Source organism: Geospiza fortis, unplaced genomic scaffold (genome assembly GCF_000277835.1).
Source record: "Geospiza fortis unplaced genomic scaffold, GeoFor_1.0 scaffold10, whole genome shotgun sequence".
Taxonomy (NCBI): domain Eukaryota; kingdom Metazoa; phylum Chordata; class Aves; order Passeriformes; family Thraupidae; genus Geospiza; species Geospiza fortis.
The window spans coordinates 5,400,908-5,408,365 of NW_005054326.1; positions in this window are offsets into that span (position 1 = coordinate 5,400,908).

Consider the following 7,458-nt stretch of genomic DNA (forward strand, 5'->3'; position numbering starts at 1 on the left):
ACTTTCCTGTGAGCAGAAGAGTTGAATTAATGGTGTGGGGCAGCAAGAACACTGACAGGCAGCATGGTGGCACGTCAGTACTCAGCCCCTTTTGATGGAAACTAATGTATTTTACAACAGAAAATGCATGAGTCTTCCTGAAGGTTGTGGTAGTGTGGAGGGTTGGGAGCAGAAAAGAATACTGAAATGTTGTGGAGAAAAATATAAGCCATCACGTTGCTTACTGCAGTGTAAATGGTTTTTATTTTTGTCTTTGTGGTCTTTTTAAAGCCAAATGATACAAAACTCGCTATTTTGTTTAATTTGTGTGTTGGCTTAATGATGGAAGAGTGTCTTGGGGAGAGGAAGCCTCACCAGAGAAAAACTAATAGAAGTGAGTTATTTGAGGCAGCGCATATTGTAGGTCACTTGAGAGACTTGTGTGAAACTAGAAGTGTTGCCTTTGTGGTTTTGTTATAATGATTTAAATATCATCACATGGATGTAAAATGTTAAAAATTCTAAAGCATCTCTGGCACTGAATTTAAAAAAAACATGATTACAGTTCTCAGTGGTGCCTAAAATGGAGGAGGACTTTTTTTGCCATAATAGGCTTTCTTTGAAAAACAGAGTTCCTGATAGGTCCCTCCATAATGATGTAAAAGATTTAGACCTTTTGCTGTTTTCCATAGTTAGCTTCAATACTAAAATTTTGTGCGGCCACCAAGAACTAATGCAGGAAAATCTTCCAGAGATATATATTTCAACATAGAATCTCAGTCAAATTTCATTTCATTTGCACTGAGAATTTTCATGGGTTCTGTTCAATAACTATTTGAAGATCAGTAATAGGTGCTTCTCTGTCCATAATGTCTGGTGATGTAGTCTTTGAGATTCTCAGGGAAATACGGAGATTCCTCATGATGCTGACTCTAGCAGATTCAGGCTCTAATTAGGGCTGGTTTATGTAAACCAGTTTGGGAACTGACAAGTTCTCAGTTTCCTCATCCTGTGCAGAGAAAGGAGGAAAGGAAAAAAAAAAACCAAACCCAGAAGGCTCAAGAGCACTGTACAAATCTGAACATGCTGACATTTTAAAGAAAACTGCAAGTGTTGGAAATGCCAAGTTTTATTAAATTTTTGCAGGTTAGATGGGCTTTACTGGGACCTTTTTTGCACTGAAGGAAACATCAAAAAGTGGTTTTACTAAGAAATGGCACTGTAGTGAATATTCAGATGTTCATAGCTTTTTTTATTTTATTTTTGTCAATCCCTGGCATGATCCCTGTTGTAGAAATAGTGGTGTATGACACAAAATTGAGGAAGGGTTAAGAATTTAGGTGCAGATTTACTAGGCTCCTGTAAGGAAACTGTGGCACAAGCTTGATGTAGTGAACTGCTTCTCATCGGTCACTTGAGTTCTACAGAGCAGGCATGAAAGTAAGGATGCTGTGAGATGTCCCAGATGTTTGGTGAAAAAAATGATATCAGTAGCTTGTCTTTTAATATACAGGTTTTTGTTCTTCCTAGACCAAGCTTGAGTCAAAAACGCAGGTGCTGTCTTTTCAGATAAACTTGGTTTTTCTGTCAGCAGCATCACTTTTTGGCACCCACAATACAGATACTGATGTACTGCTGGCATTTGATAACCTGGGGCTGGTTTTTACAGCCTTAATGTCTTAAGAGTGTAATTTTGGCTTGGTTAAATACAAAAGTTTCTCTCACTTTACATGTACTTCAATTTATGATGAGATTAACACTCCAAGAAATGCAGTTTAACTCAGAAATGCTTAAAATGAAATAATCTCTGGCTTAGAGCCCTTGGAAACTGTCTTCCATGACAAGGTCTAGTGTCTTTATTGAACTGGATCTTACCCTTCATGAATATATCTGGTGCATGTAGTGAAATGCTTCTTGATGAAGGAGAGAAAGCAGTGTTTCTAAAATCCTCTAGCTTGTTAAACCTTGAAATGTACTGGATAAGAGGGGAGGAAGGGCAGAGGAAATGAAACATTTTGTTCATTGGCTTAACTTTCTAGCAAGTGCATGGACGGCGCTTGAGTCTTGGCATTACAGTAGAATAAAACATGGTAAATTTATTTAGTCATGTGGTTTGGACTATTTTAGATCCCTAATGAAGGAAGGCTCTTTTTAATTTTTTTTTTTTATTCCTGCCTTGTTTAAAACCCTTATTTGAGTGATTTTATTCCCCAGTAACAGAAGTTAATAGAATAAAATGATGGTGAGGAGAGGGAAGGAATCCTGTGCAGCTCTCTGTTGGCATTGTTGGCATTATCCAATTTCATGTTTGCTGTGAGGAGCAATTGTTAACTATGTTTAATGAAAGATACCACAGACATTTTCATTTACCACCACTGGATTATTGATAGTGGGAAACATTGCTGAGTATGTTTCCCCTTTTATTCTTCAGCTGTGGGGACAGGAGCATTCAGTTTTCAGGTTACAACAGTATCTGCATTTGTATTGAAGTAGTTTTAGCACAGCTTAATGAATGAACAATTTATTATTTTGAGTATAGCCTCTTGTTTTATGACTATGGAAAGAACCACCATTGCAACTCCACTGGTTTCTGTGAGATGAATCCTTGGGTAGCGTTTTACAGGTGTTCTGTGCATTGTCATTTACACAGCACTGCTGCAGTTCTGTCATGAGCTATTACAAACTATCACCCAAGGTACCAGGCCAATGCATGATAAATGTAGCACACTGCTTGCAAACGTGAGAGGGATGTTGCTGATTTAGGGTTCATTAAGCTTGTCAGAGGTGTTGGTTTGTCTGGAGGTGTGAAAGAGACATGAGGTGACTTTCTGAATTGCAGAGATGTTATTGGGAGTTGGGAATAACTTGTCCTATGGGAGCTGAGTCCTTAAAAGTGTCCTCCACAAAGGTACAGCTGTTTTGATAAGGTATTAGCTTTAGATTAAAAAGCTTATTAAAGCCATTGGTTTAAAGATGAAATGGAGCAGTCATCAGCATGTTATACCAAGCTTTGTTCACTAATATTTTGAGTAAAATATGTGTAGGAAATTTCATTTTGATTGATTTTGTGGGTAGGTTTTTGTATGAATAGCACAGGGAGCCAGAACTGATTTCTCTAGAGATAAACAGTGAAGTTCTGTAATGATAAGATGGCAAAAATTTCTGAAAACCAGTCACGTGAGGCTGGAGGGGAATGTATGAGGAGGAGGAAGAGTTTGGTAGGCTGTTGAAGAGGAGTTCACTGTGCAGTGGTATGGTTGGAAAAACAGTTTAAATGTATGAGTGGAAGCTGGGAAGTTTTCCCACCTGTGTGCCAGCTGTGTGGTAGCTACAAATGTCAACTGCTCAGGAAGGATGTTGATTAAGTGGGAATGGTTCAGAGAATATCATTGTGATGCTTTGCAAAGGATGGTTCCAGGTGAAAATGTCAAAAATAACAGCCTAGTTACCATGCTCTAGAAACAATAGAGATGTGACTTAATTTCTGTGTTGTGGAAAATATTAATTCTGTACTGGAAGGGCTCTTGGACCAGATAGGAGAGATTTTCAGTGAGGGGAAATTGAAGCTTAAGAACATTAGAGTGGAAGTTACAAGGTGTGTAACAATGAGGAATAATTATCTGTAGAGCAACTTAGTGTGTTGGAAACTTTAAAAAGCAAGAGTCAATTTAGGCAAGATTTATGAACAAATTGGGCCAGAGATGAGGGTGGAAGATCACATTGTCACTTTCTGTCCTTATAGGTTTCTGGCTATGTGCTGTAAAAGAGTGACATTATGGATTATAATCATGTAGCATGGAATGTAATTCTCCTTTCCCTTGACTCCAGTCACCTTCTATTGGAATAAACGGCAAAACGTGCTCTGACCAAGAGAATGAGATGTTTGCTTGTGTTTGTTTCCCTTGGCTGGGATTTAGAGGAGATTGATGCAAATTTTTAGTAGTTTGGAAACATTCACTTGCATACCAAAAAATATCACGATGGTTGTGAATTGCACTAAACTTACAGAACGTGACATTGAAGCCTAACATGCAGCTTGATAAATAAAAACTTTGGCTTATGTAACAGTTTGCAGTGTCATTCAGGAACATAGAGTGTTCTGGAGAGTGACAAGGCACAGCATGGATGCTGGTGATGCCAGCATTGGATAGCTGTATATGAGCTGAGTCCCTACCACCCAGACTGCCTGTGCCTCTCCCTCCTTTCTGGGAGGTGCCAGAGAGGAGTAGAGGTGTTACACAGACTGTTGTGTACCCGTGCTAGGGAGGGTTCTGTGGGAGTAGGAGCAGATGGTTGTGTTTGGATGATACCCTGAATTTCCATGGAGAGGCAAGAAGAAAGAAGGAAAGGAGAAGTCTCAACTTTTCCACCAAACAAGAAATTCCCCAGAGATGTGCCACCACAAGTAAGAGGTAGCTGTAGAAATAAAACTGGAAGTTGACCAGACAACAACATGTTCTTCCCTTGGTGAGTGACTCTTCTATAGCAAAGGTTTAATTTGCTTGGAATATTTGTAGTATTTCTTTAAAAAAACCAAGGTTTACCTGTTACTGGCCATTATTATTTGTAGAAGCATCTTTTACACACTGGCAACTCTTAGTGTGCACAGAGTGGTGAAGATGGAGTGAGTTCAACTGACACTTCTTTAGCAGTGGAAAGTTATTAATAAATAATTCAGTGCAGCACTGTGGAAGCCGATATCTGTGGTGAACAATCTCAATCATTTTAATGACTCTCTCTTGCTTCATTGCTCTGTTGGCCATTTAACAGGAGTATTTGTCATTTTAATCTGTGATTGGAGGGGGACAGCAACATCTCAGCAGTTTTGTGTGGTTTTCAGCTGTGACCTTTAAGGTCTCTGTGATGTTAAATGGTAGCACAGGGTCTTGCTGTTCTGTTTTGAGGAGAGGTCATACTCATCTTGTAGTTGCTGTGCTGAAGATGGCACCATCTGACCTGGACCCTTCAGGCCAAGCTCATTTACTGTTTGGTAGTTGAACTTGTTTGTGTTTGTTCAGCTCAGTTGTTTACTGCTGAATTTCTACCGTGTTCAGAAATCCTTACTGAATTTATTGTTCCACAGGCCATATGCAGCAGAGCTATGACTCTCTTGAACTTGTAGACTTTGAGTAGCTAGGAAGAGTTGGTGGCAATAGGTTTTGCCCTTCTGAGTTTGCTTTTGTGGGTGTTTTGTGGTCTTCCTCAGGAGACTGGAAAATAATGGTTGAAAAATCTTGCTGTAATGACTTCTGGGGTTTGCAAATCCAATTTTACACCAGATTTCAAACTTAGTGCAGTGGTTGACCAAGAAAAGCAGTGACTGGGGAAAAGACCAGCTGGATGCAAATGAGGGAACTTTTATGGCTTTTCATTGGAGAAATGAATGTGTCTCAAGAAGTGTTTTTTTTATTGTTGATGCCCTTTATTTTATTCACATGTAACAGAAAATGTCCGCGCTGGGCAAGAATGTAAAAAGTGGGAGGGGAAAGATGGTATGGTTGAACGGGGTTGTGTTCTGAGAGGTGAGGGCAGAGGACAGATTTGAAAAAGGCATGGCAGATAAAGGTGCAAATAGAGCAAAAAGAGCAACAAAAGAAAGAACAGAGAATAAAAATAGGATCTTCACAACCAGTTTGTCTAGGAATCTTGTGTTCCCTTGAAACTAAATGAAATGCCTCCATTTCTATAGGTAGTGGTACATTTCAGCAGAATTATTCAAAAGCTCCACTCCCACACCCAAATGCATCGATGTACAAGAATTGTCTGACAAAAAATATTGCCAAAAAATACTGCAAAATATTGCATTTATAGGCACATGTGATGAGAAAAACTGCTAGTGTGGAAGAAACCAAGACAAGTTTGTGTCCCTTATGTTTCTCTTGAAATGGCGAAACTTAATTGTCAGTTAAAACCTGACAAACCTTTAAAGGTATGCTGTGTATTCATGACTTAGTGAAACTTGAATTCCTGTTAAAGTGAGGGCTGTAACTTGTGTTGCAATATGTTGCATACAGAACAGCATATTCTAAAGTAATGTAAATTCATGGCATATATATTATGTAAAGATTCATAGTGTTGGAGTGAATGATGGCACTTCCATGGAAGTTGTGGGGCAAGTTTTCAAGCAAGTGTTTAAATAAAATTTTTGAGCTGAAGTTCTCAAACCTTATGTAGTTACATGAGGAGAAAGTTGACTTCCATCAAACAGCTGCGAATTTCTTAAAGGAGGGTAGTGATTCCACTTTATGTGGTTGATATTTCTGCTACTGTAAAGGTTCAGATTAATTTCTGAAAAGAGTTCTAGGAGGAGATAATATTTTACCAATAAAACTTTAATTCAAAGAGTGTTAGAAGTGTTTTATTGAACAGTTTAAAAAGCACCATATGTTTTGATAACATGCCCATCTACTTCCATGTCTGGGGCTGTGTGTTTAGTGTGCTTTAATCCACATGGCAGATCCTGAAATCTGTTCCTACATTACTCCTGTCTCTGCTGTTTTGTAGCAATGGTCAAATTAATTCTTGTTAGTCATAACTGACAAGAGCAAACTTGCAGTATTCATTTCTCTGATGTTTATTCTAGTTTTCTGCAATTGAATGCAGTATGAATACAGTATTTTCCAAGTGTTTGTCTAGGTTTTTTAAAAAATTATATATGTTCTTTGGACTCCTAGCATCCTATGGCATTCATTATGTTTGGAAGGAATTTAATTTCTCACTCTTAAACTTACTCTAGCTGATACCTTTATTGAATTTTTAAACAATTTATTCTGAAACATCACAATTTTTATTTTAAATTCATCACATCCATCCTGCTTGTGGTTTTAGAAACCTCATTCTCATAATTTCACTTCTGTTGTCTCTTCTCCAGTCTGAAAAGCCTTACAATGGAGTCAGCCTGTACCTACACTTTATCCTTAATTTTCTGAGACACCTCTGTTTCTCTGTTCTTGGGGTGATAATTATAACCATGCAGCACTCAAGATGAGATCACAATGTTTGCATATAGTGTGGCATAATAACACGTTTCTGTTCTCATTCTCTGCTCCTTTTCTAGGAGTCTTTAGCATTCTACTTTGTATCTTTGACTTCTGATGAGCACTGAATGGGCATTTTGGAATCATGGTGGATCATACCTTACAATCTTTTTTTCCCAAGTTAGTAGTAGCTAATTTGAGCTTATTCTTGCATCTGTAGGTAGGGTTTTTTTCCTTTCTTTATTTCACCCTCACCAATATTGAATTTTACCTAACCTGACATAGACCCATGGCATTGGAAGAGCCTTCCACTGTTTTTCAGCATCAGTTTCCAGTTGGAGTTTCCTGAAACACTGTTGGCAAATGGTGTCAACTTTACCTCTTTGCTCCTGATCACATTTTGAGGATATTTAGCATTATAGCTGCACCTCTGCTGGAAATATTTTTGCATTCTAAAGCTTTTAATTGGTGTCTGCTGGCACCTTGAACTTACTCCATAGTG